The following is a 15764-nucleotide window of genomic DNA, read 5'->3' as shown; positions in this document are numbered from 1 at the left end:
ATTGTCACCCTGTACTTGGTGTTCGGTTTTCATTTGACTGCCCCTTATCGTTCCAACAACCTTGCTAACATGTGGGCACACCCATGCCCTACCTGGATAAAATCAATGTTCCATAGACAACAGAAAACATTTTTCCATGAACAGATTGACCATTCCAGAATGAAATTTTCACCCTGCAGCGGAGTGTGCGCTGATATGAAACTTCCTGGCAGATTGAAACTGTGTGCCGGATCGAGACTCGAACTCGGGACGATTGCCTTTCGCGGGCAAGTGCTCTACCAATTGAGCTACCCAGGCACGACTCACTCTACCTCCTCACAGCTTTACTTCTGCCAGTTCCTCGTTTCCTACCTTCCAAACTTTACAGAAGCTCCCCCTGCGAACCTTGCAGAACTGGCACTCCTGAAAGAAAGGATATTGCGGAGACATGGCTTAGCCACAGCCTGAGGGATGTTTCCAGAATGAGATTTTCACTCTACAGCGGAGTGTGCGCTCATATGAAACTTCCTGGCAGATTAAAACTGTGTGCCTGACCGAGAGTCGAACTCGGGACCTTTGCCTTTCGCGGGCGAGTGATCTACCAACTGAGCTACCCAAGCACGACTCACTCCTCGTCCTCACAGCTTTACATCTGCCATTACCTCGTCTCCTACCTTCCAAACTTTACAGAAGCTCTCCTGCGAACCTTGCAGAACTAGTTCTGGCTACTGCAGTTTTCCTCAGCTAGGGACTGGCCAGAGCTGCCAGCCACTTCCACTGTAAGCTCTGCACATACTTCTGCGACCATCGTTAGGTGCAGGTGTGGAACATTGTTTGTTTCAGGGAACTGAGGTGTCAGCTTTACTGCTCGGACCACGAGGAAGGTATGCACCTCCATTAAAAAGCTGCCAACCGCAAGGTGTGCTATGTGTTGACAAGAACAGTCTCTAGTGGGCAACCTCTGGGCCACCTGCTGTCCCCCAGTTGTATAACGCTGGCTCAGGCATGCAGGTCTCCTCCTTCGCTTGAGAGCTTCTGTAAAGTTTGTAAGGTAGGAAACGAGGAACTGGCAGAAGTCAAGCTGTGAGGAGATGGAGTGAGACGTGCTTGGGTAGCTCAGTTGGTAGAGCACTTCCCAGCGAAAGGCAAAGGTCCCGAGTTCGAGTCTCGGACCAGCACACAGTTTTAATCTGCCAGGAAATTTCAAGATGGCGTAATGTTTTGGATCATAAACGAAGTGCGAAAGTTTTGTTTTTCTGTGTATAAAAGTAGCTGCAAGCCGCCCAACAAACGTGAGTATACGACAAACTAAGTAACAGTCTAGTTCACACCAAAACTGTATCCGCAGTCCCAACCGCATAACGCTGACATACGTAAGTTCACGTTTTAGTATTTGTTTACTAACATCTGCTCACACAGTTGCAGATGACATGATGTATGCCAAGAAAAACGGCAACAGAGAAAGCACTGAAAATATGCTTCTATCAGCGACAACTATTCTTAAAACCATGCTGCAATGTACAATAAATAAGATAATATAAAAGTATTCACAGAAAATAATATTTTAAAAACAAACAGTACAAATGTAATGAAGTGTTGCAGTGTTTTATAACTATGCTATTTTATGCATGTTTTAGATTTAGAGAACCCACTGATGTTGGCGATATTTGTCGCTGAAACTAGTTTGGGGAATAAATAAGTAAATAAATAACAAAAAGTGTTTTGCATCAAGGCGGACTCGCAATTCCAATATTATTGTTTTTCTATGCAAACACGGACCAAACGGAAGAGCTCCAAGATAAAGTTAGTGTTTGCCATGTCTTCTGCATCAGCCCTTTAAGAAGCCAGTCACCAGGGGTGATGCTTCCACATAAACCCAGACCACAAATTCAAGCATGAGTACATGAACTTGTCAGAGTAGCTGGGGGGGGGGGGGGAGGGGGGAAGCTATACTTTAACCTGAAATCATTCGGAAGCTGTCGACGATGGACATCGAAACTCAGCCACGTACCGCTGCGCACCATCAGAAGCACACTAAGCAGTCCTCACTACTCATGCAAATAACTTCTCCCATAAGTAAGGAAAAACATCACACAAGAAGTCGTTCTAACTCAAAGAAAGTGCAACTAGATCTTCGGATCAGTGAGCGTTCTCTCATGGTGATTTTACTGTCAAGGACATTGATATCGTCATGGAGGGAACAGAGCCAGGAACCGTCTAATGTTCCACATGACCTCTAAATCTACATCTGCATCGATATTGTGCAAATCACATTTAAATGCCTGGTAGAAGAGAACGAACACCTATATCTATCTGTGCGAGCTCTGATTTCCTTGTTTTATAGTGGTGATCTTTTCTCCCTATGTTGGTCGGTGGCAACAAAATATTTTCTCATTCGGAGGAGAATGCTGATAACTGGAATTTCGTGAGAAGATTCCGCTGCAAGAAAAACGCCTTATTTTTAATAACGTTCACCCTAAATTCTGTATCATTTCAGTGACACTCTCTACCATATTTCACGATAATACAAAACGTGCTGTCCTTCTTTGAACTATTTCGATGTACTCCGTCAATCCTATCTGGTAAGGATCCCACACTGCGCAGCAGTATTCTAAAAGAGGACCGACAAGCGTAGTGTAGACAGTCTCCTTAATAGATCTAATCCCAAAGCCGCCTGTGCCGCTCCCAGTGTGATTTCAGGCACCACTGTTCTGCTCGTGACAGCTTGTTTAAAAAAAAAAAAAAAAAAAAAAAAAGGTTCAAATGGCTCTGAGCACTATGGGACTTGTTTCAACTGGAGACTGCGATACAGGATTCTTTGTTGCACTCAAAATATTTGGTTTGTGCTTTTACTTTAAAAAAGCGTAGGACACAACTTGGAGGTGCATCATCCTCCGCCAATTTTGTGAATGTGGACTGTGTGTGCATTTGCTGCTTCGTATCCAATCCTTCATTGAGGACCGATACTTTTGAATTTGATTCCTTGACTGATTGCTATGTTCATGAGAATGGGGTTCCCACAAGGCAGTGTACTCAGTGTCACATTGTTTGCACTTACTATCAGTAGCATCTCCTCTGCAGTCAGGAGCCCTGTTAAAAATGTTTTCTTTGTAGATGACTTTGCAGTCTTCTTCTCTTTCTCCGATCACGACGACAATGAGGTAACTACATCTGACCATCAGGAGGCTGGAAGCTTGGGCTAGTAAGACTGCTTTTAGGTTCTCATCAGACAAGACCACGTGCATCAATTTTAGCCATGCTCGTCGAAGTTTTAACCAATGAGAGCTCACAGTGGGAGATTATGTTTTACATTTTAAGGACTCTGAGCCTGCTATTTGACTCCAAATTAACCTGGCTGCCTCAGATGAAAGACCTTCTAATTATTGGCCTTCTAATTATTGAAATGCGTAAGTGTAAAGGCATTTGGAGCTGACAGGTCCCACTCTCTGCAGTTTAATAGTGCATTTACGTATCACAAATAGATTATGGCAGCATAGTTTATGGATCAGCCTGTATTTCTTACTTCAAGAAAATCTCAGCGTTTACTTGTCATTGGCGTTTAGTGCCGTATTCCAACGCAACTTATAGCAGCTGTTGAGCAAACGGCCCCATGTGACCAAGCCATGTGGGATACACACTACTGATTATCTGAAGGATCTGGATATATCAGACCTCTAAATACATAGTCAGAGATGGAAGAAATTGCCGCCTTGGCACCTTTAGAGGTCTAAAGTGATTTTAAGCTCGATACAGTACAAGAAAACTGGTGCTCCAGATTACAGCGTTACTAATATGGGTACAGCTCTGTTTCCTTCAATTTTAAATGCGTATCACAGTTTAATAGTTGTTTATACAGTTGGATCCCAGCAGGAGAATGCGTTCAGTTGCTCAGTTTTCCCTGATAGGGTTTTCAAAGTCACCTTCTGGAGTATTTACAAATTATGATGCAGAATTATATGGCATTAAGACGGCACTGGAGTGGGTTCACAGGCATCACAGTACAAGGTTTCTTGTCTGTTCTGACTCACTCAGTGCACTGAAAGTGGTTCACCAAAAGTATGCAGTTGACCAGTTTTTTCATCTCATCCATGACTCCTTACAGTGGTTCCAACAGCATGACAAGAAGATGGTCTTCTGCTGGGTACCTGGGTTGCTCAGTTTTCCCTGATAGGGTTTTCAAAGTCACCTTCTGGAGTATTTACAAATTATGATGCAGAATTATATGGCATTAAGACGGCACTGGAGTGGGTTCACAGGCATCACAGTACAAGGTTTCTTGTCTGTTCTGACTCACTCAGTGCACTGAAAGTGGTTCACCAAAAGTATGCAGTTGACCAGTTTTTTCATCTCATCCATGACTCCTTACAGTGGTTCCAACAGCATGACAAGAAGATGGTCTTCTGCTGGGTACCTGGGTTCATTGGAATAGCAGCCAAGGAAGCATGCCAGGAGGGTGTTGTACATCGCTGTACCATCCCCTTCCAAGCAGTCATCTTATTATCTGACAGACAAATCATTTGTCAGAGGGAAATGTAAGTGCTGAAAGTGGCATAAAACAGATTGCAGTCACTGAAATCAACCACAGAGGCATGGCAGACTTTTGCCAACCTCACTAATGGAAGGAAGTGCTGCTCACCAGGCTGCGCATAGAATACGCTCCTTTAACACAGTTTCCTCCCCCAGCAAGAGGATACACCACTCTGTGAAGTTTGTGGTGTGCCACCTTCAATTCAGAATATTTTCGTTATGAGTGTCATATATGCCAACATCAAGAAAGCCCTCGGTGGAACTCTGCCCACCATACTCACCGATACTGACACCAGTGCTACACAGGTTTTGCAGTTTTGTGAACTGTCCAACCTCAACCCTAAAGTGCTGTATAGGGGAAGCGGACTTCACTGCATTGTTAACTAATATGGGCACAACCTTTGCTCCCCCCCCCTTCCCCCGTCCCCCTTGGTTCACGAGAATGGCATGCGGCACATGATGATGATGGTCATCAGCAGAAGCATGGGTTCACTGCCATCATCCTCAACTCACTGTAGCATGATTCCAGCCTTGTAACACAGATGACAGTTATCCTGCTGGAACATGCCATGTCCATCAGAGAAGACGAAGTATGAAGGATTACAGATGGTCCTGAATGTTCATGTAGACCACAGCTGTCATGGTAGCTTTGATTATTAGGAAAGGTCCCATTGTAAGTTCATATGAATGTCCTCCATAGCATGGTCCTGCAGCAATCAGTCTGCTGCATCCATGGTGTGGTGCATGTTCGAAGCAGCCATTGACCTGGATGATGGTGTATCTGGACACGACCATCAACCTACTGTAACAAGAAATGTGTGTCCCCTGACCAGTCAACACATTTCCATTGATCCGTGCTCCAATCTCGATGATCCCATGTCCATTGTCTTCGTAATTAACAGTGTCAGTGGGTCAAATGGGAACATGTACGGGCTGTCTGATGCAAAGTCCACTGTTTGACAAAGTGTGCTGAACAGTGTACTCTGAAACACTTGTGCTGCGCCAGTATTGGACTCCATCGTCACATTTCTCACAGGTCGGGACCTACACTCCTTATGAGAGTAGGCAAGCCTCCGAGTTCCACATTCTGTGGTGAGGTGTGAACGTCCTTGATGCCTACTGGTGGTTTCACCATCCTTCAACCACTTTCTGTAGATGACTATGACAGGTGCCAGTCTTTAACAATCTACCCTTTGTCAAAGTCGCTTATGTCAGTGCATTTTCCAATTTGCGGCTCATATTGTCACTACAGTTATTCCCTGTTCATCTCTGCTCTGCTTATATACTTTTCTTAATGCGTAATGTGCCCAAAACGCCCCCAGGCGGCTTCAGTCATGCGGTGGACAGTGATCATACTGTTTTCTGTTTTGGCTTATCAGTGAATGATTGGGACACTTTGTCTTGTAGCTGTTTGTCTGTAGTATCTGCAACTCTGAAAGCCTGAGCTACGTGTAGCAGTTCCTCTAGGAAGAATCGGCTAATAACAGTGGATCTTGCCAAAGCTCTCTGTCTCGAACATAGCGCGAGACAATTCCACAGGTTTAAGATTTTGATTTTTTTTCGCATTTTAATTTACATTTACGGGTAAAGCTGTGATGGTCAGCTACCCACGAGAGATGTGACTCTCATGTCGTTTGCAAAGCTGGTGGAATGTTAGATGGGGCGCTACAACATGCTTGTGGCTACAAAAATGGTTGATTAATAAGCCACACACATCCTCAAACAAGTCTGCTAGTGTTATTAAGAACGAAATTCCATGCACATAATGCAATCCATATGCCTAATTGTAATAGTATCTGAAGCAGCCACTATGTAGACTGGTTAACGCAGAATGAGACTGCGATCCGCGCATTGCTCCTAAAACCACTCTGAAATAAGAGGCATGGCCTACGTCAAAATGGATGGCCGACAACGCAATCTACATGGAAGCACCGCCAGTGCTGGTGACTGTGTACTGTGTTATGAAAGGATCATATGAATTGAAAGGTCTCTGTTGGATTCCTTTCATATTAATTTCTTAAATCTGTTGTCATTTACGGCATAAATTCCTCTTCTAAATTTACTGTCGCGTTTCTGACTATCTGGGTGGAGACTGAGCAGTGAAACGTGTTACTTTTACACATAAACAAGAACGATCTGTCACACTACTACACTTTAAAACACAGTTTATATGTAATTCATGTCACACAGTCTCATACGGAACCTGCATCCGCTTTCTTTTATATACTGTATATGATAAGATACTGTCATCCCCCTTCCCTTCTGTGTGAGAGGATGAATGAGCAAATGTATTTCTAGTTGCATGCTTGAGGGTAGCAGACAAGCCTGTCTGCTAGAGAAGAGTAGGACCAACGTCGGAACAGGTAGCTACGCTTTCTAAAAGCAGAGAGGTTTCTATTCTTAGTATGGTCCTGTCCGTCCCTTGTCATGTTGGTATAGGAAGCTGCCTCTCTGGCCACTTCCGTTTGTATTTGTGAGCCACCCTCAGGAAGGGACCACGTCAGTGTGTCCGCGGCGAGCGTCTGAAGTGGTAAGATCTCCGGCTAAGCGCGTGTCTGCTAAGTCCGCAGGACAATGGATTTCTTAAGTTCAGCCTAACTGAACATTTAATCACCTTTATTTCAGGTTTAGCTCTAAAATATCTAATGTTATCTTAAATTGCTACGCAGTGTAATTCGAGTGTGAAGTTCAGAATATATTCCGGTAGTTGCTTTGTCACTACTTTGTGAGTAAAGTGGACCACGTGTTGATCAGTAACTCTAACTAAGATCATCAATCTTAAATGCGAATGTGCGTGAGATTATAACGTCTCGTCTTGACAATATTTTTCAATACAGCAACTTTTCTTTATGTTCAACCCACGTGGGGTATACTTTGTGAGACCAGTACCACGTGCTTATACAGTTGTTTGACCCATCAGGTCAATAGTAAGACGATAGTAACCAGTTCAAGGTTTTTCTTTTGTAAATTGCTTTTCGATCTAATTTATTTTAATTATCAGAATTATTGTGGAGTTACACTCTTTGTGTAAGCCAAGTTGACCACGTGAAGCACGTGGTGTAATCATCAAAGTAGCCCTCAGCTATTCTTTTCGGGAAGATTTCACAGAGAGTTAATATGAATTTAGTATACCAGTGTGTGGTAATTACATGACGGACAGGATTGCGCTACGAACGTAACTTCTTTGGGTGAAAATTGAATCGGTTGGTTGTGGTTAATTTCCTCTTGCATGTGCTTCAACGTTCTTCGTGTGTTATTTTATGAATGCAGTGTTGTATGCAGTCTCCCAATCTTGGCTCCATATTTGATGTGTTCTGTAAGATTACAAACTCACATTTTCAAAATCCTAAATATGGCACCAGTTTAGTTATGAGTCAAGTTTAATATGCTGAAATTTCAATGAGCAATGTTAAAATAAATTTCCAAATATAAACTGATTTATTTCTTTTTATTTAAATTCTCTTTTTTATATACATACCACCGGTTGTCGCATGACTTTTAAAAGATTATAATTAATGCTAGTCTGGTTGGGAATTTGGTAAGCTAGACTGGATACCTGGTGAAACAGTTGCTCAGTAATGCAAGGTTAACTTCCCCAGACAGCTCACAGCTTTTAACCCGCTTTTATTGTCTATCAACACCGCTTTCATACCAAATTAAAGCAACAACGTTACAGAATGTCCAGGCAATATGTCGAGGTTATTTACATGACAGCAGGAGAGCTACACCTTTGATAGACCCAGAACAATAAAACACAGAAAGCTAGAATAAGAGCACGTGCACCTGGACCGAAAGGAGTGGGGGGAGCGTCATGGAGCCCGTGATCCCGCTCCCAGAAACATTTTAGTGGAAGTGTTTGCATTTATACACTGCTGGAAAAAAATTTGTACACCTGGAAAGACGACGTTGAGTTTAATTTGTTGATATAATCTGCCTCCTGGAGGATAGTCGATGTACTGGTAATGGTTTCAGCATCGTCCGCCAGCAGATAGCGTAGAGGGTTAGCTACCAGAGCGCTTAATAGGGAACGCTCACAGCTAGAAGGCTCAGTGTGGTGCAAACGTCTGAAGCAAGCAGGAAGCCGTGCCACAGAAAAGCAATCGTGCTTCCTACAGCCATCGGAGCTGATTTGGATGGGTGAAATTTTTGCCTTCCTTGTGGCCGGAGGGTCTTTCCGGAGAATTGCCACAAAAGTTCGCCGAGCTGCTTCACGCAGCATAGACGCTCGCCAAGATCGTCGTGTTGTAAGGGCAGCAGTGGCAGATCGAAGAGCTACCACAGCACAGATAAGAGGGCTTCTGAGCGCAGAACTGTCGAACCGGTTATTAGCAGTGCGACTATGGTCATGCACACCTCTATTCCGTCTTCCACTCATGCCACAACATCTACGTCCACAGCTCACCTGGTGTCTTCGGAGAATCACTTTGAAGATGGAATGGCGAACCGTGGTCTTCAACGATGAAACGAGATTCTGCCTGCACGTAACTGATGGACGTTTGCACGTGCAATGTAGACCTGGTGAGTGCTATTCGAAAAGCGTATTTGTTCAAAACACATCGGCCCCATCCAAGGCCTTATGGTTTGTGGTGCGATAAGTTACAACACTCTTTCATCTTTGATGTTTCTGGAAGGGACATTTACCAGTGCTTCGTAGGTGCAGAATGTTGTTAGTCGCGTTCGTTTGTCGTTCTTGCAAGAGGAAAGTGATTTGTTGTACCAACAGGATAATGCTCGCTCGCGCACTGCCTGTGAAACGCAACGTGCCCTGCAAGACGTGGAGCAACTTTGCTGACCAGCACGATTTCTAGACTTGTCTCCAATCGAGCACGTGTGGCATATACTGGACCGAGAAGCGACTCATGCGGCTTGTCAACTAATAACTGTTATAGAACTACGTGAACAGATCGAGTAAACGTGGCATAACGTATCGCAGGACAGTGTTCACCATCTGTACGATCGACTAGATGCCAGAGTCATCGTCTGCATTGTCGCCCAAGGAGGCTATACCACGTACTAATATGGGTGTTTCTGCATGGTTGAATACCTGGTACATCAGAACAGCTTGTCCTATTGATCTGTAAATGCAATCATTTCATAGACTCCATATGCACTGTTGCAACAATAAATCTTGAGTGATATGGGAATCTCTAAAAGGGTGTGCTAATTTTTTCCGACAGTGTATATGTACGTTGGCTTTGAATGGAAATTGACTGATATATAATCAGTTTCCATATTTTACAGCTATATTTTAGTAAATATAGTTGCATCGAAAGTACGTCTTGAAAATGACAAACTACGTTTAATGTAAGAGACTTTTCAGTTCCTTCCATGAGAGCCTATCCATGTGGACGGGCTTGCATCCACCAGTGACATTCCAGCCGGGTAAAGGCACACATTCAGAGGCTGACTGTATAGGCTGTCACCAAAAAATGCGACAGAGTTCGTTAGTCCGTGGGTAGAACCAGCAAATCACTGGGATTTGAGTAACGGGAGATAAAAGGGGATAGACTCTCCACAAAAAATAAAAAAAAAAGACTTGTTTCTCGAACGTATGTGGAAATGACTAAAAGAAACAGAACTCCCCTCATTTACATGCTCTCAAAATGGCTCTGAACGCTATGGGACTTAACATCTGAGGTCATCAGTCCCCTAGACTTAGAATTACTTAAACCTAACTAACCTAAGGACATCACACACATCCATGCCCGAGGCAGGATTCGAACCTGCGACCGTAGCAACTGCGCGTTTCGGGACTGAAGCGCCTAGAACCACTCGGCCACAACAGCCGGCCTCGCATATTCATAGTCTGCAGACCAGTGTTAATAGAAATAGAAATACTGATAACGGTGGTGCAGACTTGGATTTTTATATTTTGTTGAATATGTCGGTAATGTGGAGGGTTAAGTTGCTTTTATAATTCTTAAATTAACTACATGGCATATGTAGTCATCGTCGTCGTCTTCGGTGGCGGCGGCGGCAGATGATACTCCTACATTTCAGTACTGCATGGCAGTTCAGCTGTGGAGATGCTTTTGATGGCTTAATAGACCAATCCTGACATGACACATACGGCCACATAAATTAAACATAGTAAGGGGAACAGTGGCAGGTGAAGTTCGCATCTCTGACATTTTTAATTTTCCTGCTACGGACGATCCTGCTCAAAATGTAAGATAGTAGCTGAAGTAGTTATGTGCCAGGGATTACTATTATCTGCTGCAGCGTACCAATTACGTGGGTCACTGTTTAGTCACTTAATATTTCTGCAATTGGCCCTTATAGCGCTTCACAGGCACGCCACGTGGCCCTCTATCTGCGCTCAGTTCACTACACAAAATTTGTCGAGGAAGTCTTTTTTCTCATCCGCTGGACATGCCCAATCCATCTTATTTCTATATTGTAAATCTTTGGCTTCTCAAGGATAGTAGCATTTAATTCAGAGTCATCCGATTTGATGGTCATAATGTATGTAAGCTGCTGCAGGTTGAAGCATTCCAGGTCCTTAAGATCAGAGTAATATAGCGTCCAAGTTTCGCAGACATAGAGCAGAGTAGAAACCACGTCTATTTTATGTATAGTGTCGGATCTTTATTGAGAAAGCCACTGTGTAGGAGATGTCCAAAAGCTACATGTGCAGCATGAATTCTGTTCTCCACGTCCTTTTCTGTTGAACGGTTGGTTGATAATATACTTGCTAGAGAGAGAAAGTGTTCTGTTTGTTCCAAAAGGTGTGCAGGACAGAGAGATAATTAAATCTGGAAAGGGAGTTCCAGGAACTGGCTGTGAAGGTGTCTTTGTTTCATGGATACTGATGGTCAGGCCAAACTACGGTTGCCAACTCTTCAACGGGGAGATAAGGCATAATAGTGTATAACAGAAGTGAAAATAAAGGATAAATGCAAAAAAGTCCGCAGCTCGTGGTCTCACGGTTGCGTTCTCGTTTCCCGAGCATGAGGTCCCGGGTTCGATTACCGGCAAGGTCAGGGATTTTCACCTGCCTCGAGATGACTAAGTGTTTGTGTTTTCATCATCATTCATGAAAGTGGTGAGATTTGACTGAGCAAAGGTTGGGGATTTGTACGGACGCTGATAACCACGCAGTTGAGCGCCCCACAAACCAAACATCATCATCTAAATGCAAAAAATAAGGGTTCTCAAGTTGATTATTCGTTCAGAATAACACATGGTAAATAATCTTATTGTATTATTATTCTCTATAAAAATTATGTCACAACAGTAACAACGCAAACTACATACATTTCTACCAATACTAAAAAGAAAGAAAAAACACCAGAACAGAGTTTCAACACCTGACAGATAACACCTACAGTAATTTAAAATCTTAGCTTTTAATTGTTGATGGCTTTCTGGTATTTGGCAACAGATTGTGGTTCTTTCTGTCGAAGTGTGTAACTTTTTAGAAAAGAGAAAATTTCGTTACAGCTATATTCAAAATTTACCTTAACCTGAAGTTCTGCTTTTATTAGATCTACGCTACTATTGTTGCGTGTGTCACTCCATTTATTATTCTTTACGTACATTTGATCCAGGCACAGTGAAAACAAATCCAACTGCCTTTAAAAGAATAGGCAAAATGACATTTCAGTTTTTTAAAGAAATCAAAACGTAAACCCATTTTTATACGCGTTTCCTTCCTGAGAGATGGAATTTCTCAGAACTGCATAGGAATTGCTAAATTCCTCATACAAAGCATCTTCATCATCTTCGATTCGAAGAAATTCCAGAAGTTTCTGAAAGTGCTTAAATTTAAGTTCAGATACTAAAGTGAGTGGTATACAAGATACTACTGAGAAAGTTTCATCAAATGTGAAATGCTGATTTAGATACTCAAGCAAAGTGGAACAGAAATCTATAAAGTCTGTCACAATAACTGTTCTGGAAGAAGTCAATTGATTTAACATTTTGTTTCTAGTACTGCTAAAAAATTTGTCAACTCTTCTTTGATTCAGTTTACTAATTACAGTTTTTAATATTTCAGATGGCTCCATTACACTTACGTCAGAACATTCTAATTTGAGTATTCGATTATTACGTTATCAGTTTGAGAAAAACAATACATATGACTGTAATATTAATTCCTTTTCTGGGTCATCACAATCATTGAAATATTTCTCCTGCACTTTAGGACAATTATTACCACTTTTAAAATAACTTCTTATGGGTCCCCAGGTTTTAATTATCCTTTCAACAGCAGGGGTTAGTCTTAACCAGCCGGTAGGATAATGCCAAAGAATTGCATTCCATTCGCTTTCTGAATATTAAAAAAATGATTTAAAAATGCAAAAATGGCCATACAGTTTTAAAACTGGATTTTCTACATCAACGTTTAAGGTGCCACATGTGCGTTTTACAGCATTATGTGAAACATGATTGGAACAATGAGCCTTTAAAATATTTATTTTATGCTCAAGTAGCAGATTCATAATTGAATTGTGCTTTCCAAAGTTTACATTTACATTAACCGCACGTTACGCTTTACAACTGGGAACACCGTGAGACACAAGTGAAGTTTTCACCAATTTGTGAATGCCTATGGCTGCTTCATCACTTTGTTCTATAAATCTAAAAGTTTGTCTTGTATTCCAACATCCGAATCAAAATACCGTAAGACTACTGGAAATATTTTCTCGTTTTTACGCTTAGACGCATCAAAACAAATAGAGAAAAATGAGCTCGACTTACATTGGTCTTTCAAAATTTCAGTAAAATCGGACACACTTTCAGGAGTCAGAACGTCTTTCACAAGACTTTCAGCTTTTGTTTGACCACACTGAATGTTTTTGAAATACACAAATCACTAACATTTCCTTAGCTAGTTTACGTTTGCAGTCCATGTTATTATAACTGAGGTTGTGTTTTATATTGTGATACATAAATGCTAGTTCTCCTGCAGCTGTGCTGCATAATTTTTTCGTGATGTGCCGTTGAAGATGTTAGATATCTTGTTTGCCTGCTTGACTTCCCTTTCCCTCTCTTTGTGAGATACCAAGACATAAAAATAACTAATCAGTCACTACTGCGTTTTCCAGATTAACAAATGAATGACATGAAGGAAACAATGAGTATAAGTCTATAATTTATACTACTTACCTATCGTTTTCGAATGTTGTAGACAGTCTGTGTTGCCACCTTGTGCAGTAATAAAATCCTTGTTGCAGAAAGAACAATGTGTGTTATGACGAGTATTCTTTAGATGTGCAATCCACGAGCACGTTTCCTCCAAATTACAGCGATACACTCGTAACTTTTCTGTTTTCTTCCTTGGTGAATTTTCTTCTCCATCATACTCATCAGCACCACTCATCTTTAACTCTTTACAAAATGTTTCAGTGCTTAACTGACACACGTTGCCCTCTCAGAACACAACTACAACGATTGAGCGACAGTGAAACGGGAGTACCTCGTCACGCATCGAGATGTGTTGGGCCGATGCAACACCGAACAGAACTCACATTGGCGAGCCTAAATTCATCGATAGCAGAGGGGAGGAAAATATAGAAAAGCAGGAGACAAAGAGCATCAAAGCAATCATCGTCTAAAAGAATGAATGGACGTAAATCTGACCATACGGGATATTTCTTGAAAAATACGGGATCCGGTATTTTCATCCAAATTAAGTGAAATTACAGCATTTCCCGGGGTAGTTGGCAACCCTAGGCCAGATCGTTCATACGCATTACGGTAACAATTTACAGACTATCGCAGCTCTGCGGATGTGTGAACTGGAGAAGCATAATCGCCAGCACACCTCAGTTCAGTTAGCTGAATGAGACTTACGAACCTTTTAGAATGTAGTCTGGAATGATTAAATGGCCCTCCGTCAAATCTGTATTTTAGTTCTACACCCGTATTGTTTACAGGCGATGTCTTACTGCATGGCTGCCTGGCGCAAGGGCACATCCTTGTTTGAGCCCACTATTAATAGGGAATTTGTTAAACGTTTCATTCTGGTGTAGCACTTTCCCAGACATATCGTGGAAATCTTGAGTCAGTCGAACAAAGTGTTCAGGCCAGCCAAACGTTTTAAGACCTTCCATCAAGTTTCTCTGGGCATCGCATGATAGGCCTTAGTATATCACAGAACACAATTAAGTAAAGGCTTATGTTCCCTGTACTTCTTCTGCAGTTGTCGTGCACAAAGATCATGTCAATAGTTCTTCTGGAGGGGCGAAATCCGCGCTGAGATTCGGGAAGTACAGTCGTGGAAAGAGCCTGGAGGCTATTCAATAGAATTCTAGGAAATATCTTATCAGCCATGGAGAGCAAGGTTATGCCGTGGTAATTAACACATATTCACCGATCGCTATCATTAAAGTTGGTGAAAACCGTGGAGTTCTTTGTGTCAGCTGGTGGCTCACAGGTTTCTCACAGTAGAAAAAACAGGGAGAAGAGTCTGGTTTTTGGGGACAAGCTACCACTTTGAATAAATACCTCTCAGATTTTCGGATATTAGGCCCTTAAAATGGTATATGGCTCTGGACTGTAATTTCCTGGACATTATACTAAAGTGGTAAACTAAACACTGACGTAAGAAATAAATTATTAAACAGTTTATTACTATATTCAAACACTCGAATGTTTCATTGTTGTTGTTATTAAAACCATAGGCATATGTTGCTTAATAGAAGTAGGAATAAAGGAAAGCTACGTTTGGTGACGAGGGTGGAGAGGAGATACAGTAACAAACTGTGCTGCCCCCACCCCCACCCCCACCCCCATAACCGAACCTTGGATCTGAACCAGTAAACCGAGCGAGGTGGCGCAGTGGTAGCACACTGGACTCGCATTCGGGACGATTCAATCCCGCGTCCGGCCATCTTGATTTAGGTTTTCCGTGATTTCCCTAAATCGCTCCAGGCAATTGCTGGGATGGTTCCTTTCAAAGGGCACAGCCGACTTCCTTCCCCATCCTTCCCTAATCCGATGAGACCGATGACCTTGCTGTTTGGTCTCTTCCCCCAAAACAACCCAACCCAACTCTGAACCAGTAAGAGCATTGTCTTCCACATTTCAGGCCTGACAAATGCAAGAGTTGACATTAACTCTCTTGCGTCTCGTCAGTGCAGCTACCTCTGTGAAGATGACATTATCCAGACAATGAGATAAGGGCTCTCTATGAGTTGGGAAACATGGACATATTCCTACAGTCTCTTTATAGAATTCTGTTCGCCTATGAGCAAGCTTGCTGCAAAAGTATGCAATAGTGTTCTTGTGCCTGTTGTGATAGTTGTAGGGTT

The sequence above is a fragment of the Schistocerca americana genome, chromosome X (genome assembly GCF_021461395.2).
Source record: "Schistocerca americana isolate TAMUIC-IGC-003095 chromosome X, iqSchAmer2.1, whole genome shotgun sequence".
NCBI classification, from domain to species: domain Eukaryota; kingdom Metazoa; phylum Arthropoda; class Insecta; order Orthoptera; family Acrididae; genus Schistocerca; species Schistocerca americana.
This window is presented reverse-complemented; position numbering follows the sequence as displayed.